At 39.1% G+C, this 12,361-nt stretch overlaps 1 protein-coding gene across 5 annotated transcripts in view; it reads right to left on the bottom strand.

The window, feature by feature from the left end:
• The window catches only part of CNTN1 (contactin 1), a 203,097-nt gene that overhangs the window by 108,435 nt on the left and 82,301 nt on the right, over positions 1-12,361 (bottom strand). The window contains exon 1 of one of the 5 annotated variants that reach the window (XM_079303578.1): positions 2,679-2,718. The exons of the other annotated variants lie outside the window; for them this stretch is intronic. The gene's annotated coding sequence lies outside the window, so the exon portion shown is untranslated. Of the gene's footprint in view, positions 1-2,678; positions 2,719-12,361 lie in introns of those variants that run through there. 5 annotated transcript variants of the gene reach the window in all.

Here is a 12,361-nt window from a genome sequence, read left to right on the forward strand (position 1 = left end):
TGCTGGAGATGATAATGTCTAAGCATAGTGCATAAATCACATTATTCACTCTTTCTGGGGAGAGAAAGAAGAGCATTGCTTGCTGAATATGAAATCAGCCCAAGTTCTATTAACTCAATATCTCAAAAGAAATTAAAAGAGCAAAAATTGTAATTCTCATGGTATAAAGCCTTAGCATTTAGTTCTCAGCCTCATCATAAATAACTTATAAAAATTAACTGAGTCCATTTTAAGTAGACTGATCTATATTGCATGAATGCTGTATATATTAAGAATATTATCTACAAAAATTAGCAGGAAAAACCTTAAAGCTACTCTTAAAGTTTTAATTTATCCCAAGCTATCAAAATATGAATAATTTTTAAATTAACCAGCTGTTCCCTAATTTGAGCTGTTTCTGAACTGTCAAAGAAAAAACATTCATCCACTTCTATTTTTAGATTGTTTTTACCTTTTATAATATGTTGGAGCCAATAAGAGAATCTTACTGGTATACAGGGGAAGGATTTAGATGAATCAATTTACTTCACACTTTCTTACAGAGTTTGTTTTTAAGATATTAATTTTAAAAAATGGCTGTGACTCTACAACATCACTCACAACCTCAGCTACTGAGAATTTCTTGTTACATTTTTTATGTTAGATCAAACAAACAGAGCTTGAAGACGAATTTTAGTTTTATTCACTCAAAGTCATACAGAAGCATGTCATATGGTTTGACAATGAAGAGGGCATTGACCTCACCATCTTTCAGGTTCTCTGGCTATTCCAGACCCTGGTGGCATTCCCAGAGTCTTTCACTCCAGTGACAGAGCACACCACAGGCCACAGCTGCCTGACAGATGTGGCTCCACAGCCCATCTGAGTTTGCAACCTGCAAAACTGGGTATTTTTCCTGTGGCTGAAAAAAAATTGAGTGACTAAGCAGAAGTCTTTTTAAATCCAACTACTCAGTATTCATTAATAAGAGGACAGGAATTGAATCAAATCAGTGAAATGACCACACCCTGAAATTTAACCATCATTTTCAAACTTGCAATTCATCTCAGAAATCCCTCATCTCAGTCTGCTGCTCCAAAGACATCACTTCTTCCCCTTATATTTTACTTAGTGATTATTTGTAAATTATTATGAATAAATGAAAATTTTATTTATTCATTTATTATTATTTTGGCTTCTATGAACATACACACATAAGCCACTGATGTATATATATCTGGTCTGTTCCAGCACAGACATTACTGCTGAAATGTCTCTGAATAATTAAGTACAGTGAGTGGGTTATATGTAACCATTGCCAGCTGGGCTCCAGACAGAAAGAAATACTGACAAAGATGTAGAGAATATTCACAGAAAGAGTTCTGACATCTTTCAGTGCTGGAGAAAGTTATTAAAATCAAGGACACAGCTATCATCTGTGCTACATTAAAGTCATAAGACTCCTAATGAAGGCTCCAAAAGCTGCAGTTCTGCATGCAACAAAATCTATAATAGAGTTTCCCAAGCATTTTATTCTAAATAAAGAAGTTCAATGAACATGGAAAGAATGAAGCATTGCTATGCTCACATTAAATTTGATGAACTTGAGTAAAACAAGAGCTTAGCATGTTTGTCCTTCACTGCAACCAAGAGCAGAGCCCAGTCCTTGTATTTATTCCCCAAGATAAATCTTCAGTCAGGAAGGAGGAAGGATTGCCCTGCACAACTACATGGCACCTACATTTAATGACTGGATTCACAGGATCAGGCCACTGGGCAGGCAACAGGTCTCATTTCATAACTGGCAACTTCTAGTGACCAGTCTCATTTTGCCATTTGCTCATTTGGTCTGAGAACCACGGCTGTCAACCTCTTTCATCAGAAGTTACGGTTGAAACTTCATTTAATATAAGTAAAAGTTTTCAGATGTGCACAAAAATCAGACCAAGCATAGAAGGTCACTACAAATGGAAACTACAGCATTAAATGTATCCTTTTACTTCCGGAAAAAAAAAAAGATGTCTGGAGGTTTTTTTCTAATTCTCATAATAACTTTCACTTTTTAACAGAATTTAATTTTAAAACATTAGTGCAAAATACTAATATTTATATAGGGCTCAGTTGTCCATACTTCTTTCAGGCTAAGAGAAAAAACAAACATGGAAAGTATAGAAATGAGTAGCACACATATGCTTCTCTTCTTCATTTCCTCCAGTCTCCATTAAAAATAGCTGACAGTATAAGGCATTCTATAATTCAAGGTAAAATGCATGCCAGAACCAGGGAAACAAAGTCACCTGTGAAGTGTCTGCAGGCACAGCAGAGATACAGTAAAAGAGAAAAACTCCTGAAAAGTCACCTTGGAAAGTACTAAGGCACAGCACTTATCTCCACTGTGGGAAACAAAGAGGAAGCACATTATAGCATCCAAGACACCGTGGTAGTTAAGAGAATGGAGTTTCTCTGAAAAAGCACACATTTCTGGATTTAAAATCTTTTATCTTCACACTTTCCCTGCCTGAGGTAGTTTTGACAGAATTTTCTAAACTCCCATTGGATTGAAAACAAGAACATATTACAAGTACAGAGAAGAGTGTCATGAGAATGCTTTTCCAAGCATTTGAAGAGAAAAACCAGTTCAAAAAGAGATTAAACAAATTCCTGGTGGACGGGTTAATCACAGACTACTGAACACTCACCAGCTGGCTCTGGATCAGGGATTCTCTGAGTAGCTGAAGGCTGGAAGGTAAAGCAGGGGAAGCATTTGTTGCTAGTGACTGTTCAAGCTGGGATGCTGGACTAGGTCTGGTCCAGTACAGCCCTCCCAATGGCCTTGCATTGCTCCCAAAAGATGGATATGCATATGCTCCCCAAAAAATCTGAACTGTATCCACTTTCACCCAAAATATCCTGTGAGATAAAACTAGCCCTGTGTGTCTTTGATAGGTATAGATGATCTGCAGGAATGATGGCAGAAAAAGAACCAACACTACCAGTTTTCTGAATACTACTAAATGCTTACTTGGATGAAGTCCTTGGCAAAGGTACTTTACCAGATTCTGGAAAATATTGGTTCTCTTTTTTCTCAACAAAAGTTCATTTAAAAAAATCTTCATAGTCTGGATTATTACCAGGTTACCAATGAACTTCAGGTTGCTGTAGCCCAGGCAGATCTTTTGAACAGAAATAACAGGCAAGAGAAATCTATATTTTATGACAGATGTCAACTGTTTGGCATCTCCTTCTTTAAAGTGTTACCTCATTAATGACTAGATTCCAGGTGAAAATGAAGGTAGTCTTTTTATTTTTAAATGTGTCCCAAATAGACATTAAAAGGATAAGATATTGGGGGGAAGAGGAGGAGAATATTCCTGTCTTCTTAGTATGTGATCTATAGCTTGACTATAGCTCCTGCAGTATATGTAAGCAGTATTTTCACACCCAAGTGTGTCTGTGTCTATTTCAATTTGGAGTGGTTTACTTTATCTGACTCGTGTGAACATGCCTTAATTTTATAGAACATGCAATGTCTAGAAGGATTTTTCATTACTTACTCTATAAGATTATAGCAAACAAACATTAAAAACAAACAAATATCCAAAATGCCAGCCTCAAAATCATAAAGATGATCCTGCTTTGTAAAATACTAGTGAGTGACAGAAGGTACACATCCTCTGAAGAAACTATCACCAATACCAGGAATAGTAACCTCCTGAGTTTGGCCTATAGTTTTGGCTTGTGGCATAACCCAGAAGGTGATGAGGACTTTGGCAGCATCCCAGTGCCTGTGATCACCTGCATATGGACAGCTCTGCTGCCCAGAACCTCCACAGTACCACACACTGCAGCTCATCTGGCCACCAGCCACACCGCTGGCAGACCCACACCGTAACACCCGAGAGCAACATGCAGGCTAACACCAGGGTGTATCTAATCTGCCAATCCTGCCCATAGCAGGGTCCAGAGAATCTGACCAGGATGCTGCCCCACACTTCCCCAGAACAGCCTGTCCTTACAGAATTTGGGGATTTTGGAACTTTCTGCATCAGACTTGGCACCTTTCTGCCTGACAGTCTTTAATGGATTGCTCCTCTGCAAATTTGTCTCATCACCTTCTCAGCCTTGTAAGAACATTTTGCACCTATACACTCTGTTGCAATAAGAAACAGTTAAACTGTTTGTGTTAAATTAAACATACTTTCTTTCACTTATTCTGAAGCTTTTCTCACTACAGAGCAAGATTTGAATGAAATAATTACAAGAAACAGTGACAGTCACTCCCCTCTGCACACTCTGCATGCTCCTCTCACCCATCTGCTCCCAAGGCTAAGGACACATGTTTTATATCTATGCTATTTCATTTGTTTTCAAGAGTCAGATTACTGCACTCCCCAACAAAATTCTTCCAGTTTTATACTTCTTGCAATGTTGCATCAGGCTTCCTCCTCTCAGCAATACCAAAGAAGTAATCAGACTAGATATGAACAACTGGAATACAGTAAATTATATCTGATGAATCAAGCACTTCTGGTAGGTGCTTCCTGTACATAAACTGAAGGCCACTAAAATTACTAAAACTGATATGAGAATTATTTTCTCTAAATGGGTACAATTCAGGAGTTTAGTGCTCCAGTGTGTAAGAGTCAGAAACTTTTTGTAAAATGCATGTGTGTCCTTTGTTGATATCTGTGTTAGCCCCAGTTCAGGAAACAAGCAAATCTGGAGGATTTAACTGAAATACAGCTGGAAAGGGCTGAATTCAGCGCCTTGCATCAGCAGTGAGATGCGATTTTTGAGGCAAAATCCTGCCCCCATCACTTGCAGGTATGGCTAAAGCCTTGCTCACAGAACTAGGGCAAGTCCTGGGCATGAAAGGCAAAGTACCATTCTCTTGGCAGGCAGAAACTCCAGCAATGGAGTATTGCAAGTGCAGAAGATTGTTACATTTTCTTGCTTTACGAGGACCATGAGATGACATAAGGCCTCCTTAGAAAAACTTTATTTATATGGTTTTCCTTATAAATTGTCTCAATTCTGAAGCTCTGTTGTGGGTTGCAGCTGCTTGTGCACTGCCATCAAGATGAGACTTCTTGCCTATTTAGTAAATTAATCAATAAACTACAATTTCATACAGTGCATGTGAAACCCTTGGGATGCTAAAAATAGACTGAATGATAAATTTCTTTTTCTGGATTTTTCTATGCTTCTTACTACTAAAACCATGAAGAGAAAATACACAGGAGAGTATCATACATCATTGGTGTCAAATTATTAATTAGAAAAGTCTAACTTCTGTGATGAGAATGCTGCCTGTAGATTTCAAAGCAGTTATGCAGGCTAGGAGGACAGGAAGAGAGGAGGGGGCAACATGCTTTCCCCGAGTGTTGAAGCTGCCTAGTAAGAGGATGAAGAGCTTATGCTCAAAGGTCAAAAGGGAGGATGATGTGCCCTGGCCCCAGCACAGATGCTCGGGGTGCTTTGGGGTCTGAGGTGCTCTCACTACATGAGTTCTGGAACAGGAAAGCAGAGGAGGCAGAGCAGAAAGAGAGGCTAGCTCGAAGATGAGGAATTGAGAGAAGAGGAGGAAGTAAGAAGGAGAGAAACTCAGCAGGAACTGATGTACTGTTTTTTCTCCTGGTACCTTGGCTCTGCTGAGCACGTTTCAATGCCTACAGCAGGCGGTCTCAGCAGATTAAATTGACTCCATGCAGACACAGCGTGCTGGGAAGCATCAATGCTCCCCTAGTTAGGGTGGTGTAACAGGGGAAAAATCCCCACTGGAACTCAGACACCTTTGGCTTGTATAGCACCTTATTCTTTAACCTCTAAGGAGACTAGTAACTAACAAGTATTTCTCTACAGCTCTAGCAGAACAAATGCCCCATTTTCCATCCCCAGGTACTTTTCAAATGGATGCTTCAAATCAGGGGAAAAAAAGGAAAAATCAGGTCAGGAGCTCTAAAAGATAAATGGCAGAACATTCCTATTTGCACTGCAATGTTCAGTTCTGGTAAAAACAAAGATTTGGAATCAAGTAAATAGGAAAACTAATATTTTTTTTCTGGAATAGCAGCCGTGATCAATACAATGCTTCATTACCATCACAAATGTTGTAATACCCTAAAAAGCCAATTCATTATTTCCTTCTGTCTTAATGTAAAAAATAATATATTTATGTGGGTTAACATCCCAAATTTTCTTCCTTTCCATGAAAAAACCTGCAAAACTCCCAAAGTATGATGTTGCTGCAGGCAAGAGATCAGAAGCTACTGATCAGAAGATCAGTGTTGGCAGTAGCAGCCAATGTGAAGATCCTGAGCTACACATAATTAATAACCAGTTCAGGTACATCTCCTAGGCTTGGCTTACAGCCTCCATGGACAATGTGGCTGTCTGAAACCTTAGCTGTGGTAGGAAACCAGCACTGTGTTGGGCTGAGGCTGCCACTGCCAGTTGATGTTGAGTCCCATGAATCCCAGTGCAGGGAAGCAGAGGGGCTAACATTTCTATACTATTATTTCTGTTCATATTGAGCTTTGTTTTGAAGTGTCTGATTCATGCAAGATGTAATAATCATAGAAGAGATGATTGTGTTGCCTGGACAAATCAAAATACCTCAACAATACCAATCAATGCTATCAGTAATTCACGTACTCCTAATTTGTGATATTAGATTCATAGAATCACTTAGGTTGGAGAACACCCTATCCTAAAATATTATGAGAAGTTGGCAAAGCTGTGACCAAACAGGTGCCACTGTATTCACAGAAAACTGTTCATTATGAGACCTTCAAACCCTACCTCAACCTAAATAATCTCAACCTAAATAATCTTCCAGTCATTCCAAACAGACCACCCTGATAAGATGTGAGGGAATCTGGAGGTCTTGCTTTTCCTTGCATGGCTTCCCTTTTTCCATTCTAAAACCTCATCCTTCTGAAAGACAGCAGAAGCAGCAGCAATGGATGGGACCTTCTACTGGCCTAATTCCCATTAAATTACACATTAATATAGCAGAAAGGACTCAATTTATGTTACTCTAAGAAACAGATTTTCTAAAAGAAGTGAAAACAAAGTAAAGCAGAAATCCTTCTGATACTTCTGTCCTATTTGGCAAGAGAAGCTGTCTGCCAGTTTCCAGCTCACAGCCCTTGGCTGTTTCCCGGCTGAGACTTCTCCCTGAGACTGTCCCTGAAACATTCTCATCAAAGAGCACAAGGGAACAGCATGCTCTGCCCCAGGAGGAAGACAAAGACAAGCCAAATTTGTGCCCACTCTGCAGTCATTCCCTGAAGCTATGAAATCCCACTCATCCCCCACTAAGAGCATTTTCAAAGGGGCTCAGTCTTCCAGACCTGGAAACTTAAATCAAGAGCAAATTTAGGAAGAGTCTGGTTCCAGCCCTACCATGAAAGTCTACATATTTTGGTCCATAAGATCAGTTCAACCTTCCCTGCAGATCGTAAACTAGAATATGTCACAGGCTGGATACAAGGTCCTGAAATATCTAAGCACTTTCTGATGATGGTGTCTAACATATAAGATCATTATTTTGCCTGTCTAATGAATTAAAAGACTAATTTTCTTTTCAGATGTCAGTGTTTTCCTGTGAGGAAATATGACCTAAACTTTCCCCAAGTGTCTGATTGGATGCAAAAGTGAACATCACTACCAGAACTAGATATGTACATTTAATAACACAGTTTTTTATTTCCATCAGATAACGTAATGGAATTTTGTATTTAATTTCTAATATTACTTTCTGATCAGTAACAAGTATGAAATCTTGTGACACAAAAATGTCAAGCTGATGGCATTCATCTGATGTCAAGAGCAGCAATAGCACTTTTACAGTCTGCTGGGTTTCTCCACACAGAAGCAAACAAGCAAGATCACCAAGGGTAATCTGTTTCATCCTGTAACAGGGTGCAGTGGGAACAGCCTCGTATCTAACAAATAAGATCATTGCTGCCATGCCTTTGAAGAAGGACTCAGGATGGGAGGTTGGTTGCTGGACTGGACAGAATAAACATTGTGGTTGAGTCAGATTCCAGCACCCAGAAGAATGGCCTGTGTTTGAACTCCCGAGGCAAATTTTGGTGCCATTATGTTATGTAGTACACCTGCTTCCAACATCAAACCTTGAGGAACAGATTTTGCTGTGTACAACCATTTCATTTTCTGCTATACTATTCCTCCAGTCCTTTATGCTTTACTGTACCCCTTCCAGACCAGGTTTTCAGATACTAAACCCATTTTTAAAATAGAGAATGCAATGTAGCTCAAGAATCTCAGCTGAAAAATTCTAAATAATTTCACTGACCTACATTAATCAATGAATTTGTAGCCTCCAGCCCAACAGGCAGGTGAGTAATTATTTTTATAAAATAATCTTTAGCGTGCCAACTTTTTTTTTTTTTTTTTTTTTCAGTAAAAGTGCTACCAGCAGAAATCCTATGACATAGGCTTCTCATACCAATTTCTCCTAAGAGACTGAAGACCTAATTTCCAATATATTTCAATATTACTGTACTGTGAACAATATTTTCAGTAAATGATAGAGAAGTTTCAGTTCTCTTTTTGCTCATCTCGGTCCAATGAGTTTTTGGTGCTATCCATAAGTGAAGTTTAACTGAGCTCTGTAATCCCTTTAATTTTATGCATAGAAAAATGCTAAAAGCGGGAAAATGTGCCTATTCTCAGTTACTGCTGAAAAATTAGTACTTAGGGAACAGATTTGTTGACTAAGCAGGTATTACATACAGATATATTTTTTGTTAATAAGCACTGGTAATGTATCTGTATGTTATGTGCTTTAAATTATTTTGTGCAATTGCTAATTGTTAAGTATCTTAAGACCTATTTAACCATTCAAAAGCAATCTCATTCTCAGTGATTACTTCTCAACTATGGGATGAAATGAAAAAATAAATAAATTACTAATATCAGTTTATAATACAATGAATTACAGGAAAAAATATTTTTTAATGTGTTATGAATAATTTAGAAGCATGTTCCTGCTTGCAAAGATACATGCTGAAATATTTCCTTACAGCTAATCTAGTATTTTGCCACCTTTGAAACAATACCAACTGCATGATAATTTAATATACACTAATTCTTGTTATTAATTCTTCTTACTAATTTGCATTAATTATGCTTTCTCTTTATAGTAACAAATGCAAACCAATATCGAGCAGAAGAAAATTTTCCTTTTACTTATCACAAGGCCATAACTCAGAAGTATGACAATGCTACTTTACTGCAACAGGGAGTGAGAGCTGATCTGTGTTCATTCGAGTTCACATGATGCCTAAGCATCAGCTCTTAAAGCTCCTGATTTTTCTGCCAGTCACCCCTTCAGTTACCAACTGAACAGAATGGATCTGCTCTACAGCCAAGAGCAAGAACAAAATCAATAAGATTTGGTAGCATGCATCAATTCTCTGACTGCAAATGTATTTATCAAAGGACAATTTTCCAGAATTAAGTCCAAGTCAGTTAAAATTTGCAAAGTTGCAAATTGAGAAAACTGAATACTGTAATTGAATCTTTGGCTTTATAATGTGAACAAGAAAGACAATATTCCAACACTTTATTAATGGATACTTTCATCTGTATTAAGCTGCTTTTTCCCCCTAACAGAATCCCTTACTAATAAGATGATTGCAAGATTGTCCCTTCTTGACCCGTCTCTGTATAGCACCATGGATTACTTATTGGTACTTTATATTATATAATTACCCAGTTATCTGAGGAGATTGTGCTCCAGAACACCACCACCATCAACGACAAAAAACTGTTCTTCCTCAAATCACCTATATTAACAGCAAATAGTTACTGGGCTGCCTTTGCTTTCCTCTTTTTATTCAGGCTGTTTGCTCTGCAGTGACTAAAATATTTATGTACACTCCTCTGAAAATCTCAGCGACTAATAATCATGGTCCCTAGGCAATTTCAATGGGCCCTGACACACATTGGAAACCCAGCCATTATTTTTTAGAGACTATTCGTATTTCCAGTTCTTTACCTTTAATTGATATATCTGTTTTCTCATTAAACAGGTAATTTAAGTACCTCGCCTTCAATGTGAAAAAAAATGAGAATGTTGTTATAAGATCCAAGTCACTGTGATTATGGCTGTGATGCTTTTTATTTATGACAAAGAATGCGAGCAATGCTCATTCACGGATACATCTGGATATAGTAACAAAGCACTGCAACAGCTGAGCCATACTTCAGTAAATCACATATATTCCAAATTCACTATTTGAATGTGCAATCCTTAAATACACACACGTGAAATTCTCTCTCACAGAAATACATTTCCATTAATTTACTTAGTTTCCATTAAAACTCAAGTTAGGTATTCCCTAATTAACTGAATTAATGAATTTAGGAGTTTTTTTTTCCTGCTGTTAGTTATTCTCATTTTTACATCTGCAAATTGCTCATTTCAGGTAATATTTCGTGGCAGAAGCACAGAAAATAGAGTAAATCCTCCATGGCAAATGACGCCTGACTAGCATCTTTGCGAGCAGCCAGCTATGGCGCGCATCTCCCTCGTTAGCCCCGTGTAGCTGTCCCCGCCGCGTTCGCCTCCAGCCCACGCCAGAGCCGGGCTGTGCCAGGCGGGGTTTTTAACCCCTCTGGGTGCGCTTTCCCTGCCCTGCCGCTGATCTCGCCGCCGCGGCCGCTCCGGGCCGGCCCCGCCCCGCCCCGCGCTGTGACTCAGCATCCCGCGCTGGGGCCGGGCCCTGCCGCCCGCTCCCGCCGCTTCCCCGGCACCGGCACCGGCACGGCGAGCCCCGGCACCGGCACCGGCACCGGCACGGCGAGCCCCGGCACCGGCACGGCGAGCCCCGGCACTGGCACCGGGACCGGCACGGCGAGCCCCGGCACCGGCGGCACGGCGAGCCCCGGCACCGGCACGGCGAGCCCCCGCACACAGCGGCGGGTTCAAAACTGCCTCAGCCCCATCCACGATGGCTTGGTTCCACTCGGGCAACGCTAACAATGCCTGATCTCTGCCTGATCAGCGTTCTTCCAGCTGATTATTCTGTAATTAACAAGCGAACACACGCTGTTCACTGAGGGTTCCGTATGTGTTTCCGCGCAATTGTGGCATAAGGACTCAGGGACCAAATCTGGCCCGTCAGTGCAAATGCAAATATAAAATTACAAGGTAAACTCAAAAGAATAAGGCATCTACCCAAGGAAGGGTGGCATCCTGTTGTGAATGCCTCTAATGCTTATTGGCAATACCTTGTTCTTTGAGATCAACTAGGAAATAGCTTTCAGGTTTATTAAACTAGCTATTTCTCAATACTCTCTGACAATATATCTCTTTGAAACTATGGGTATGACTTCAAGTTACTGAACACAAAAGTTAAAGCATTTGTTCTCCTTTTCCAGAATACGAAAATCTACAAGTGAAATGATACAGATTTTTTCAGCATTTACTGTGGTAAATAATTTAATTTAAAAATGTAATTTAACTTCTTTAAAAAGGTGGTGTCTTTACTGTATATCTATATTAGTTAGACAATTTTCCTGAATATATCCAAAATTGTCAAATTACAAAAATGTAGAATGTTTTAATTGTGAAGATTTCCAGCAAATTCCATAATTAGAAATAGAAATAATTACAATAGCTGTACTTATATGTAAAATTTCTAAGAGTACATAGTTTTCTGAAGGACAGTAAGGACAGGCTTGTCTATTCACTCAATGCAAGTCTAAATTTTTATCCAAAATATAACAGTATGATCACCTTTGTTATTTACAGGACAGAGAAGCAATAGATTCTGGAATGCATTTTCCTGGCACACATTTTACTGTAGCTTGCAAATGTTACAGAAAATGTACAGAAAGAGGAAAAAGTCAATAAAATTTCATTGTCATTATTCATTTAGGACCTCTAATGAAATAGATCATATTATTATATTGATCACCTCAGTGACTGTCCTGCCCCTCCCCACAACACAGTCACCTATAGCAGACAAAAATGGATCAGAAATGTGCACTCTTGAACAAACTGCAATATTCAAACACAGTGTTCAGTCTTAGCAACATTTAAACAACTATTTTAAAATAATCAGACTAGTAGGATCTCTGCAATTATATCCACCTCAGAACCCTGACTCTGCATTCCAGCCCAGGTATCTGAGTCAATGTAACCACACTGCATCATAATCCTGTCTCAGCATAATGCCTCTGCTGCACTCAAAACCACAAATAAAAAATTTTACCTTTTTATCTTAGATGGTGAATTCCTTCTTGTTCTTTTGTTCATAGTAACTATTCCAAGTTTACATCTTTGAAAAAATACAAGGATAGTTAAACCAATAAACTTCACAGATCCTCTCCTGCGGCAGAAAGC

This window comes from Erithacus rubecula (genome assembly GCF_903797595.1).
Source record: "Erithacus rubecula genome assembly, chromosome: 4".
In the NCBI taxonomy this organism is placed as follows: Eukaryota; Metazoa; Chordata; class Aves; order Passeriformes; family Muscicapidae; genus Erithacus; species Erithacus rubecula.